General features: G+C 43.5%; 1 protein-coding gene across 12 annotated transcripts in view; it reads right to left on the bottom strand.

The window, feature by feature from the left end:
* NRG2 (neuregulin 2) overlaps nt 1-12,839 on the bottom strand; it is a 170,329-nt gene that overhangs the window by 64,607 nt on the left and 92,883 nt on the right. The gene's annotated exons all lie outside the window — the stretch shown is intronic.

Below are 12,839 nucleotides of genomic sequence, written 5' to 3'. Positions count from 1 at the left end.
AGGTTTCCACTTGTCTAAGATGTTAAGAGATAAAGTATTTCCTCTGACATATCCAGGAGCTTTCTTTTAACTGCCTAGCACATTCTGATCTTGTGATAAGGGGCAGAAATAAAAGGAGGAGGAATTGGATGGGTTTCATTAGACAAATCACTATTTTGTGATTTGTATGTATTCTCCTTTCACTCTCCTTGCCAAGCTAAATTATCATAGATTGGTTTTATTTAAAGACTGATTTCACTGAAGGTGATCTTATATGAAAGAAATAAAAAATACCACAATCACCAGGCATATGTTCACTTGGCAGGAAGCTCTGAGGACTCTTTTATTCCTTTGTTTTACATGTGAGGCCATTGGAAACTAAATTGTCCTTAATCAAAAAGATACAAGCTTTTACAGAAACAGAACAGATCAGACTAACCGGAATTGTCTGGGCCAAGCGAACCATGAGTGAAAGATAGCCACAAAAGACGTCTGCAACTGTGAGAGGAGAGGTGTCTGTTATGAGTGGGCATAGCAGCAGGTCTGGTCCCAGGCACACCAGACTTTCAGCTGGCTCTGAATAGCACAGTTCAGCTACTCTGGCTCCACAGCACATAAGCAGTCCTAAGAACCAGGAGCGCAAAGGAAGCGTGTTTAGCACACCAAGGGAAAAGGAATAAACTGCACTGAATACTTTTCCCTCCTGTTATTTCTGCACACCCAAGGCTGCTACAGGCTCCCTAGAAATCTGTGCCACAGGCAACAGGACGGGGAGGGCTGCACGTGTTAATGCAGCAGAAACAGTAATAAAAACAGTTTGGACAGCTACGGGCATTTCCTTTAGGCTGAACACAAGTCTTGCACTGCCTCCCAGGTCACTGTGCTTTGGTACAGAGAAAGAGACTTCTAAACAAAAATTATCTCAACTTTCCCCAAATTTCAGAAGTTCTGTGAAACTCAAAGGTGCCCTGGGTTTTGCAAAGCCAATATCCCTGGTCCTTGCCTGGAAATGGGTAATCCAAAAGAGCAGGAAAGCAATGAATGGGGAAGAGAACTTGTCTCTTCTCAGAACACTCTGCACAGCGAGTCAGAAAGGTAAACAGGACCTTGTTTTCACAGGGGTCATTTTGGGGAATAGAGAAATAGATTGTCAAATATTTATTTTGTCTGAATGTGTGTGTCAGTTGGCTGCTATTGTATGCTGAGGTCACTGTGTACCATGCCAACATTATACATATGCCTTAAATACCGGTAAGGTCCTGACCTTGGCAGTGGTGCATGTGCTTCATACTAGTTCCAGGCTGGATGTCTGCAGCATTATGAAGCAGGCAGCATGGCCTGGGAGAAAGATATACTGATACCAACCCTCTCTACAGAAAATGCTGACAATAGCAGTGCAAAGCCCAGATACCCAGAGATCATTGAACAACAGGACAAAAGATGAGCATGAAATCTTCCAAGATCTCTATTCCCCAGTTCCTTCTCTCCAATGTGAAATACATCTCAGCCAAACTGACACAGGAGTCTCTTGCCCCTTGTGCTCCTGCCCACCAACGATAACGTGCTTGACATTCCCGAACAGGCAGGTAAAGAGATGGAGCCCACGTCACACAAGACAGGGGCTCCGCCTGCATCACACTCCTCTAGCAGAGTCTGGCCCAGAAAAAGGGAGAACGTATTTCTGGCCCAGACTGCATGCCTTTGGCTGTCTTACTACAGGAGATGCAGGGACTGTGCATTCAGCTCACAAGTCACAATTTGCAGACTGTAATTTGCCTGTTAAATCAGACAGGTCAGTGAAAGGGAAAATAGTTTGGACTGTGTCTGGGAACAGTACTATGCACAAAGACACAGAGCTGAGTTCACCAATGTCCAGCACATCTGTGTGCCTTAGTGCAACAGTGTGGCTTGTGCTTGGGAAGAGCAGGCAGAGAGCATGCAGACGCAGCATCCAGAACCATGCACAGGCTGCTCTGTCTGAATGGGAAGCAGCACAGCCAATGTGGAAGCCCAGACCTTGTCTCCTATAAAGGCTGCTCTGATCTGGAAATGCTCTCTTCATAACTCCTGCTTCTTGTAGAAAAACACAGAAATCCTCATGTAAGGCCATTAACTGATGACGAGCCTGCTGCATGCCAGCCAAAGACTTTCCACTGCTTTTTGTTCTTATTGTTTAAACTGCTGCCCTTCTTCCTAAACTGAATTTCTTTAACTTTGGCTTGCAGCCAACAGATCTTTCTGCCTTTCTCTGGTAAATTTGAATCCCATCTAACAACCAGAAACCTCTTCCCTTTTTAGGTACTTGTAAACTATGAATGAATCACCTTTCAAACTTGTCTACTGTTAAACTAAAGTAGCCTGAGATACTAAAGCAGCACACTTAGCTAATACTGGAGCATGTCAAAGAATGTTTTAAATTTTGGTTCATTTCCAGCTTTACCATCTACCCATTTCCTATCTCTGCCCCATCCAAATCACGAAGTTGAAGCTCAGAAAGTTGTAAGCTAGGTTCAAACAAATGTGAGGATTTTAGGTGCCCTGTTTTCTTACTGTTGCGCACATTTTGGTTCATTTTACCTTTTCAAATACATCAGAAAAAGCAAGTCAAGACAACATGCTATACCTGGCAAACAGTCTCAGCAGTATACCAAGGGAGGTCCAAGCCCAATTTCCCTACTTTTCCACCAGCTGCCTGCTTCTCAGCCTCCTCTTTGCAGGTTAGTGCTGCTCTGACGCAGGCACTACAAATTTTGGCAGACTCAAAACTCTAAACCAGGCCCACGCAAATCACCTCATCCATGAGGCACTGGAGACCCGAAGTTGCCTTTTCAGCACCTCATCATCTGAATGTTATGATTACGGTTTGCTAGTTCACGGTCTCCTCCACACCTAGGTGAGCAACACACATCACACAGTCACCACCACCACTGGGTTCATGAAAATGAGGAGAGGGTTTGAGTCTGTACTTGTTCAACTGTAGCTATAGGTAGCTTCAGGTAAACGTTTAGGACCCATACCTCTGGTCACCCTGTAATCCAGCCAAGCACTCCTCTACCCAAATTCAGGTCTTCTCTCTGTGGAAGTGAAGACCCAGAAGCCTCACAAAGCCCAGGGTGTTGGACAGAAGAAGCAGCTGCAGCCCAGGAAATTTTATGAACACACGACAATGTCAAGGGTATTGCATGCTGCAGAAAGGAAGGTTTAACCATGATAGAGCTGGGACAAACAATAAATATATATTTTCTTTGGGTTTTTCTCACTCCAAAGTCAGATTAAACCCAAGTAACCATTGGATCTCAGCCTATGCTACTTGTGTAGGCTGTAAACACTAAAGTAATCATAAAAGGTGCCAGGACCCAGATCAAGAAATGCACACAATTCCTTAGTCTGTTTCAAGAGTCATGTTCCACAAACAGGCCTTTGCAGGAGAGGTTTGCCTGCTGACAGCAGTCCTGAAGCCTACTGCTAAGTTACCACCTTCTTATGGAGAGATTACAAATGTCTAAAAAGTGATCCCAAAATTGCACCATATGAGCTGCTTAAACATCCACCTTACAAGGGCTTATATGTATGCTCTGCTTTAATTAATTCACTTCTGATTAAATTTGATATTACACTGAGATACTTTGATGATAACAGCACCTCCTTTACTTCTGGTACCTAGAGTATGCCTGAAAGCACCTTAGAGCCAGAAGTTAAAATATAATTAACCATAAATGGGCAGAGTGCCCAAACAGAGTCCAACAACGAAACAGCAACAAAAACACATCCCACACACAAAATGTCTATATAAACAACCCTTCAGCAGCATAAAGCAGATGCAAGTACCCCTGGAAAGGTGCTCAGTGAACTTTTTAAGAGCCAACAACTCTAGCCACAACCACTGCTTCAAGAGTCGTGTCTTGCTTACTGTGAGAGATCCTAAAAAACAGACAACCTACAAATACATCTGGGATCTCCAGGCAATAGACATCGTGAATAGAAATGACTTATCTTCCTGTCCTCCTCCATGTAGTGGCAACTACTGGAGGCTCCCCTGCACTGCCAGGAACACGGGAGGTGGTAAAATGTTTTGGTAGCTGAATCGGGGAGGACAGGATCCTTCCATGTCTCTCTCAGCAGCTGAGGAAGAAGGTAAATTAGCTTGAATTCCCATGGCCACAACAATGAGAGGCTAGAAGTGCTTTCTCATATGAATAAGGGGAAATGCAAAGAGAGTTAGGACCTACAAACTCACAGGTGATGCCTTGACAAGCCTTCATTAGAGCAATGGCTCTAACTTCAGTGTGTGCACTCCTGCCAACACCGCCCCTGACTGTAATCCTCAGGTGAGGACACCCCTCCTCTGCCAGAAGCAGAGGGAAGCTGCACAGGTGAGCTGCACAGTGACATGCAGAACTGAGACCCTTCTCAAGCCAACAGTTTTGTCCCTAGGAACTGCAGTCTCCTAAGGTTTGTGTTGGAAACAGGACATGTCCCACAAGATGTTGGCCCCAGGATAGCCCTTCGACATAGGTGCCAGGGCTTCTAGTTTCTGGTCTACTGTGCTGGGGTGGAGATGCTGCAGATTCATTAATTTCTCCAAGGGTCTGAATACTCCCAGTTCTCAATAGGGAAATCTTGATACCCAGAGAGCCTATATAGGCACAGTCCTACAGGTTTTCACGTTCCTTGCCATTGAGGTACAAGATCTGAAGGCATGACACAAGTCCAAGCTCTGTCTCAGAGGTTGTTCTCTGAGGTCATTTTGGAGATCCCCCACTACTTCATGGTTCTAAGTCCCACTTTTTCCATAGGCCTTCCCTTTAATGTAGGGCACCTTATATGGGAGAGTTCCAATGTTCTCCCAGATGGAAAATCTTAGTATTCATCTTCCCATGGAAATGTTTTGCAGCCTAGACTTGCTCCACATTCAAATACAGAAACTTTTGCAAAGATGTCATTTCTTACGAAAAGGAAGTTTTCTGTTCCTATTATCTCTATTACAAGGTGTGCCGCTGGCACAATGTTTCGCCACACAGGTCTGAAGACGAATTGTGTTTGGTGCATAATCTGCACTGGGCTAATATTTTGGGCTAATATATCTTACTTCCTTACTAAGGCAGCCCTACTGCTTCTGTCATGTTGCTGTCTACTATTTTTATCAGAGGTGGTGCTCCTTCGGCCTGTTTCTGCTTTGGCCTAAACCTGACAAGGAGAAGAGAAAAAAAAAAAAAAAGAATTTCAGTAGCAGCAGCTCCTTCCCACCTTGACTCTTTGACTGTTCCAATACTCACTGCAAACACTACTTGTCAAACAGGGACTCATTCTGAAGAAAGCTCCCTCCAGCCAGAACATGAAGTCCACTTGGGAAAGACAGAAACAAATAAACAAACAAACAAAAACCCTTGATTAATGCAGCTATGGCTGTCCATCTAAACAGGCTGCGGCTTCTGTAGCTGGGAATCTGAATAGAATTTTATTCCTTTCTGTTCTGTGGTGGCAAAGTCAGAAGAACTGCTCTGAGTCTATGACCCTCCAGGGCCACTGAAAGTAACAGGGCTGTTATTTAACTAAATCATAGAATCATAGAATGGTTTGGGTTGGAAGGGACCTTAAAGATCACCAAGTTACACCCCCCAACCCCAAATACTATCAAAAACATGGGAGGTAGCAAAAAACCCTGGCAGATACAACCTCCACAAGTCACCTAACAATCTAGAGCCTGTACAAGAGAACCACCGGGTGTAACTGACACATTGCCTCATCCCACTCTCTGCTGCAACCTACCAGTGTGTAGTTACAGGCTCCAAATTGAGAATATAAAATATAATAGTGTCCATTATATGTCTTTTGCTTTACGCAAGTTATGTTCCCAGATTATGCAAAAAGGATGGTCAGAGCTTCTCACAGCTGTTAATGTGAGTGTCTTTGCAGACTGCAGCAGCTCACTTACATTTCTGCAGTCCTGGGCAGTGGTATGCACCATGGAAACCAAAATGGTATGTTTCCCTTTTACATGATCTGTGACAGCTGGGACTCCACCGTGGCACACAGTGATGTTGCCCAGTTTGCTGTCCACCTTGCCTTCACTGTCCGTGGGTCTACCTGTGCAGTAACTGCAAAGGTAGAGCCTTCACGTGAAGTTAATAACTGAAAGCTCTCCAAGGACCCAAGAGCCATGCTCTGTTCCTAGCATGCACTATGCTACTGTGCCCTTCCCACAGAGGTATAACAACAGCAGCCTGTGACACACCTTTGTGTTCCTGGGAAGAGTCTTGGAGAGGACTCAAATAACCAGAAGCGTGAACATGCTGAAATGACTGAGCTCTGCAGAGCTGGTGTTGGAATGAAGCTTGGAAACCTTGCTGGAGCCAGAACATTATTGCTCCCTGCATGTCCCATTGCATCCCTCCCCTATAAGTTTTTTCCCTTAACTAGGTTTCTCTAGTGCTTTCTGTCTCAGGGAAAACTGACTACAATGCCAATCTGTAGCACTACATATTTTTCAAACTTTGAGTTACAACAATCAGTATTTCCGTGACCATTTTTATCAGCCAGAGAAAATTGACTGAAAAGTTGCAAGAGGGTTTGCTGACTTAGGTTCATTCTCTATAGGATACCTCTTGCAGCTCAAACCACATAAAAATGTGCCACTAAGCCAGCAATTTCACTTTCTTCTTACAAATTCTGGTTCCACTTACATAAGCAAGCAACTGATAAATTCCTCTTCCTCCACATTTCTCTTTCCCACACTTAGTATTTAGTTATTCTTCTTCCAAGTGAAAGTTTTTAAATTGCTATATGATTTGGCCCAAAGCCCTAAGCTGAAATCTCAGCTCCATTGAAATCAATGAGCATTTGGCCACTGGGCAAGGGTCTATTCCCAAAACACAGACTTTTCACCCAAATTGTTCAGACAGTTAGGGTATGCTTATACCGTGGAGTGGTCAGAAGTGATGGAGGTACACATGCACATGGCCTCTCAAATGCTTACCTGAGTAGCACAACAGCTACAAAGAATGCACATACAAATATCCAATACTAAAATCCAGAGTTGAAGTGGTTGGATTTGCCAAGCCTAGTACTCTATGAACACTAGCTGGTTTGCAAACAACGTAATTGGAGTAGAATTGCTATTGTGTTTGTTTGTTTTGAATATTTTTGGCCAGGAAGTTGTCCTGGAGGTATAGTTGAGCATAAGTGGTCTGATGGAAAAATGTCATTCATTCTGTTCCTATTAAAACCAAAAACAATAGCCACACAGAGACAGCAGTGACAATTTCTGCTCTTCATGCCTCTAACAATGTGTTTTCAACCCTAAAGGCAACATCTTGTTTGTACCCAATTGATTCTGGGATCATATTTTATATAATCAAATATATCTTTAAACAAAGATACATTTTATGAACTGCTCAATTTCCAGATGACCTTGGAAACTGCAGTTCATAAAATATAGTTTTATCTCTATCTTCAAAATCGGTTTGAAAAATGGCCCACCCATACTCAATAGACCACCAGTCACGACCCATCCAAAAAACAAATTATCCAAAGCATCCAAAACTTTAAAATACATTAATTCTTTGTTTCAACCACTGAATAATAAGCACAAACTCTTTGCCCTATCACCATTGTAAGGACCTGGGTGGCATCCATCATCTTTCAATCACCAAAGGAAAGTATAATCCTCACCCCAGGAGACAAAATGATCCAAGAAAAAAAGAAATAAAAATAAAATCTGTACATGAAACCATATATAGATCCCTTACAGTCATGGCAAAGCTGAAGGCTGTTTCAGGTTACAGGGGTGGATTTGCTAATGTAAAATGGCCATTAGAGGAATGTCATCAATATTAGAGGGATGAAAAAACACTATTTGGTGTTTTACGCTGCTATTAACCATGGAAGTGTTTCTTTAAAACACTGGAAAGACAAAAAAAAAAAAAGAAAAAAAGACCCTCAGTCAAAGTGAAGTGAAGTGAAACCCTTTTAAAAGAAACTGCCTGCATCACCTGGCCTCTACCAATGACAAGAGGACAGAAAATATATCATCATGGACCATTACAAGTAAACTTGCAAAAGCAAGAGTCACCACGGGTAGAGAACACCTCCAAATGCTAGCTACCTATTCCTTCAATTAAACCAGCAAGAAGTGCCACTACAAAGAGATAAATGTATCTGAGCCTCTGAATGAGGCACAAGGTTTACCAAGTAACTGCATGTTCACATTATCTTCTGCTCTTTCTTTCTGCCTAATGCAGCCTCATGCCTATCAAATTTAGGTGTAAAAGTAAAGGACCAAGGATGCACTTTTAGCTTTAGATAGCACAGCACATCTAGACATCTTTTTCCTTCCCTCTCAGTATGTTGTACTAAACGGGAATGAAGGTCCCAGAAGTGTTAAATTACTAAGATGTGAAGTCTGAGGTCAGGTAGACCATAAGGCATGCAGCACCATCTGCAACACCTCACTGCAGAGAAACCCTTCAAGTCTATCCCAAATCAGCAAAATCCCAGCAGAGAATCTGCCTATTGCTCTGCCCACAAAGACTTGCAGTCAGTTTTAACACGCATTTTCAAACATGCTTAATATGTGCAAGTATGGTAGATCCCAAAGCTTGGGACCGATTATGGTGATGTTAATTGAGGTCAGGCAGAGGTGGAGAGGTCAGATGGGGCAGCCCAGCTTGCAATATTTTTGAGGTATTTCAACCACCCCTGGAAGACCTGGGCCAGGGAACATCCCAGCATTTCATACAAGACCAGGTGGAAAGACTGCACATAACAGGCATTCAAAAAACAAAATAATTACTTTGATGTCTCACAAGTTAAATTCGATTAGCAGTTTATAACATTGGGGTGGAGGAAATTTTTAACTTTTAACCTATAAAATCATATTCACTACCATTCCATGACAAAAGCCAACCACTTGCTGTCTTTATTACAAATATTTTTTCCACGTCTCCACTTACTTTGAAAGTTCACCATTGTCTCTAGTAGGGTTTTAACAAATCCACCAGAGGGTATTTCCAAAACAGAAAGCTGTTTTTATCGGGATCTCCCCACAAGAGACCCAGGGGCTTGCATTAAAGACTTGTTTGTTCTCTGTAATGCTATATTAGAAAGATTAAAAGTTTTTCTATTAGTTTAAGAAATACTTTAAAGCACTGGTACCAAAAGAACCTCAAACAGTAACCACAGGTCTGTTTTTCATCCAAACACAGGAGAAAGAAAGAAAATAAAGATCATCCCTGAGACAGCATTTCCAATGCAGACAGATACATGCACGTCCAAATCCCACCAAATGTGGATGGAATTACCACCCTATACTATAAAACTCTCCCAGTACCCACGACGCCCTGGGTCTCTGCCATTGCTGGAGCAACGGCCTGTGTCAGGCCAAATTCTTCTCTCTTCCCACACATTGACCTCTCTGTTGAAGTCAGCGGGACCATTTGCACAAAAGAACCTGATCCGCAGAGAGGGGCTGGCTCCAGTCCGTGCCTGCAGCACCCGTGTGCTCGCTGAGCTTGGGGAGAGACTGAGCCCTGCAGAGAAGAGGCCACCCTCCTCTGTGGGCTGCAGGGAAGCAGCTAGTTGTAAATTCCATTTGGGACTCTGGGCACTGCCCAGTGGAGACACTAACACAGCATGTCTCCTGTCTTGTCCAGAGTGTGGCTTCCCAGCATTGTTCTGAATAACTCTGGACCCCCACTGAAGCACAGCGATGGGTGGCTTACACTGAAATGTCCCCCAACCAGGCTGATTTATGGCTGCCAGGAGTCTCAAGGATGTCAGCTCTTCCTGATTAATTTTTTTATCCTTATTTTCCCTCTTTTTATATTTGAATATTGCTTACTGCAATATTCTTCAGAACTATTCTCTGGAAAGCCATGCTGGCTAATTTTTGGCTTGTAAATTGCTCATGAGCAGTTTGTGGCTTGTGTTTAAAAAAAAAATCAAGCAACTTTGGCTCATTTTGGTTGGATAAAGAGATTTTGTGGCCTCCATCAATTCTAGTCCTTGACAGCAGTGACAGAGCTCATATTATCACAAACATACAGTTGCAATTTTAAAATTTGCTTCCTGTGACTCTTTGTTACAATTTAATCAACAGTTTCTGCTTCCACAAACATTTCCGGCAGAAAGTCTATTTCATAGAACATTCATGGGCAATAAATAAGAATGAAGGTAAAGCAAATTTGAGGCTTCAACATGAGCAAACCTTTGCTGGTTGTCAACTTCTGACTGAAGAACATGAAGAAAAGTAGCAAAGGGTGGGGTGATAAAGGTCATTTTCTAGTAGATGTTGCAGAGTGCAAGCAAACAAAACCAAGACAAATTGTGCAGTGGTGAAACAAGGGTGAACAGAAAACAAAAGGTAACATAATGGTGGCCTTAGTAGAAGAAGCCTTTGGAGTTCAACATGGATAGGGAATTATTGGACTCACTTTACATTGAGCTGCAGATCACAAGGTGGGAACTTTCACCAAACTTGCAAACAGATCCTGCACAACACAAACAACTTAAGGTGAAAACCAGAGTTCTGAACAAAGATGGTTGTTGAGCAAGAAGTTATTAATAGTGCTGGGTTTTATCCCAGAAATATTGCGTAAAGTAGGACAATTCACATCCCTTCTCTGTGCTTCCATTTCCTCTCTCAAAGATCCCATTTAATATATTTGAGGCAGGGACTGTCTCTTGTTATGACTCTGTGCTGTGAATAGCACAAGGGGAACAATGCTGCAATCAAGACCTCTGGATGCCACCACAAGCACCAATTATAAGCAGCAGTGACAACAAGCAGAAGGAGTTTGGGATCCAAGGAAGACCTGAGAAAAGACAAGACATAATGTGGGATTCATTGTGTGTTATAACCATGGATGGTTCTCATCTCCATAAAGAGTGACAGGGAAAATCAAGGAAGTAGTTGAGCTAGACAACAGAGAAGACTCTACGCAGACACCCCAGCTTAAGCAAAACTCCTCCAGAGCCATTCCTTCCCTCCTTCTGTCTGACTGCTACTCCCCTTCACCATCTCCCCAAGCTATCCTTGAATAGCTCCTTTAACAGCCAAGGAATGCAAACACCTAGAAGCACACAAAGGTGATGTTCAGGGGGCTGAGAAACAGTTTGAAGAAACTGAAGGAAAGAGTAAGGTATCCTCTGCTGGGGAAAATTCTTGTACAAAATGGAAAATCTAAATGCACTGTGCAAGTGAGTTTCTGATAAACGTGTAAGAGGTGCAGCATTGCTGATGAACTCTCCTGGAAAGGCCTGGATGGACCCTTACCACCTTCAGCACCCACAGAACCAATCTGGAAAGGCCCAAAGACAGGGTTTAGGTGGATAAGAAATCACAGGATTGCAAGAATGAGATTGGAGGAAAACTACAGAAGTTGAGCAGACCGCATCCCTGCCCTGAGGTGGGATCAGCCCTGTAGCATCCATCCAACTCACTACAATCCAGACACATAAGCGATCTGCCATTACATGTCTACACTGCATCCCACAGAGTACCCTGGGACCTGGATGACCTCAAGGATTCCACAACCTCTCCAACAGGCAACACGAGATCCCCTCCAGGAAAAGGCCTACAGTCCCTAAAAGAAATGCTGTCAGCACAAGGGAATACTAGTTGGCAGGTGACAGGGAATCCAGCCACATTATCAGTTGTGACCAGTGAGGCAATTTTGGCCCCCAACATGCAAAAGAGATGTTCCACCACTTCGCAGAGATGTAGCTTAACTCTTTTTGTCTTTCAATACTTTAAACTGCCACTCCTTTCTGTTTTCTTGTCCATGCCAGCTGCTACCAACCACAGGTAAAATAACCAGAATCACTCATTTTTGCCCTTCCAATCTCAACTCACCCTGGCTGCGAGATCCATTATTGTTTTTCTTTTCTTTGCAAAATCAGTGACCTTGAAAGCTCTGAACAGCACTCTTAGGTCCCAGTCTCACCCTCCTTTCATTTCTGCAAATGTTGAACACCTCTCATATCTCACTGATGTGCTCCAGGCAGTCCTATCCTCATTAAACTGAGAGTCTGGATCATCTTCTTAGACAAGGACCTGAATATTGGTGCTTCTTTTCTGGTTTTCTGCCAGTTTGGAATGGTGCACCAAGAGCTCCACTATCACACAGAGATCAGAAATACTTCAGTGCTGCTTTGAGACTGTGTTGTTCTCTGGTCACACTCTCCCTGAGACTGGAGAATGTAGAAGATGTGCTTCCTCTCATACTCACACTTTGTGAAAAATGACTGTACTTCACCCTCATGTCCTGTCTATCCCTGCAGTGGCAGCTCCTCCATCTGATCATTAGGCCTGAAAGACCAAGGGAAGAAAGCCTTCCTGCTCACCTAGGTTCTGCTGTTTGCATTTACAGGACCCCTGTGCACATGCAGAGGAAGGCTGATAGTCTTCACAACCCCACATGCCCTTACCCACCCTTTTTCAACAGACAGGCTCATGGCTGATGGCCATATGATGGCTCCATGATGGCCATATCTGTGCTGTGTTGAGCCTGACACAAAGGAGACTTCTGCAGCTGCACAGGCAGAGGAAGAGTTGGTGCCCCTGGTTCTGTTTCAACACTTTCCACCTGGCCTGACTGAAAACCACGTTTGATCTAGGCAAAGGCCAAGAGAAGGGAGCATGGCTGGTAGGGACTGTTACTGGCTGTAGAGGAATAAGGAACTAAGGAAGAAGTTGGATGGAGTAGTAGGACCCAGAGGAAGGTGGGAGTTTGCTGCTCTATTTTTCCCTTTGCCATATCTACTTATGGTGGTCCCTTCAGCCTCACTGACTCATGTAATGGAGGACATTCCTAGCCTTGTGCACCTGGCATGAGCACAGCACATTTCATGAGTGCAGTCAA

This window comes from Anas acuta, chromosome 14 (genome assembly GCF_963932015.1).
Source record: "Anas acuta chromosome 14, bAnaAcu1.1, whole genome shotgun sequence".
Lineage (NCBI taxonomy): Eukaryota > Metazoa > Chordata > Aves > Anseriformes > Anatidae > Anas > Anas acuta.
This window is presented reverse-complemented; position numbering and strand designations above follow the sequence as displayed.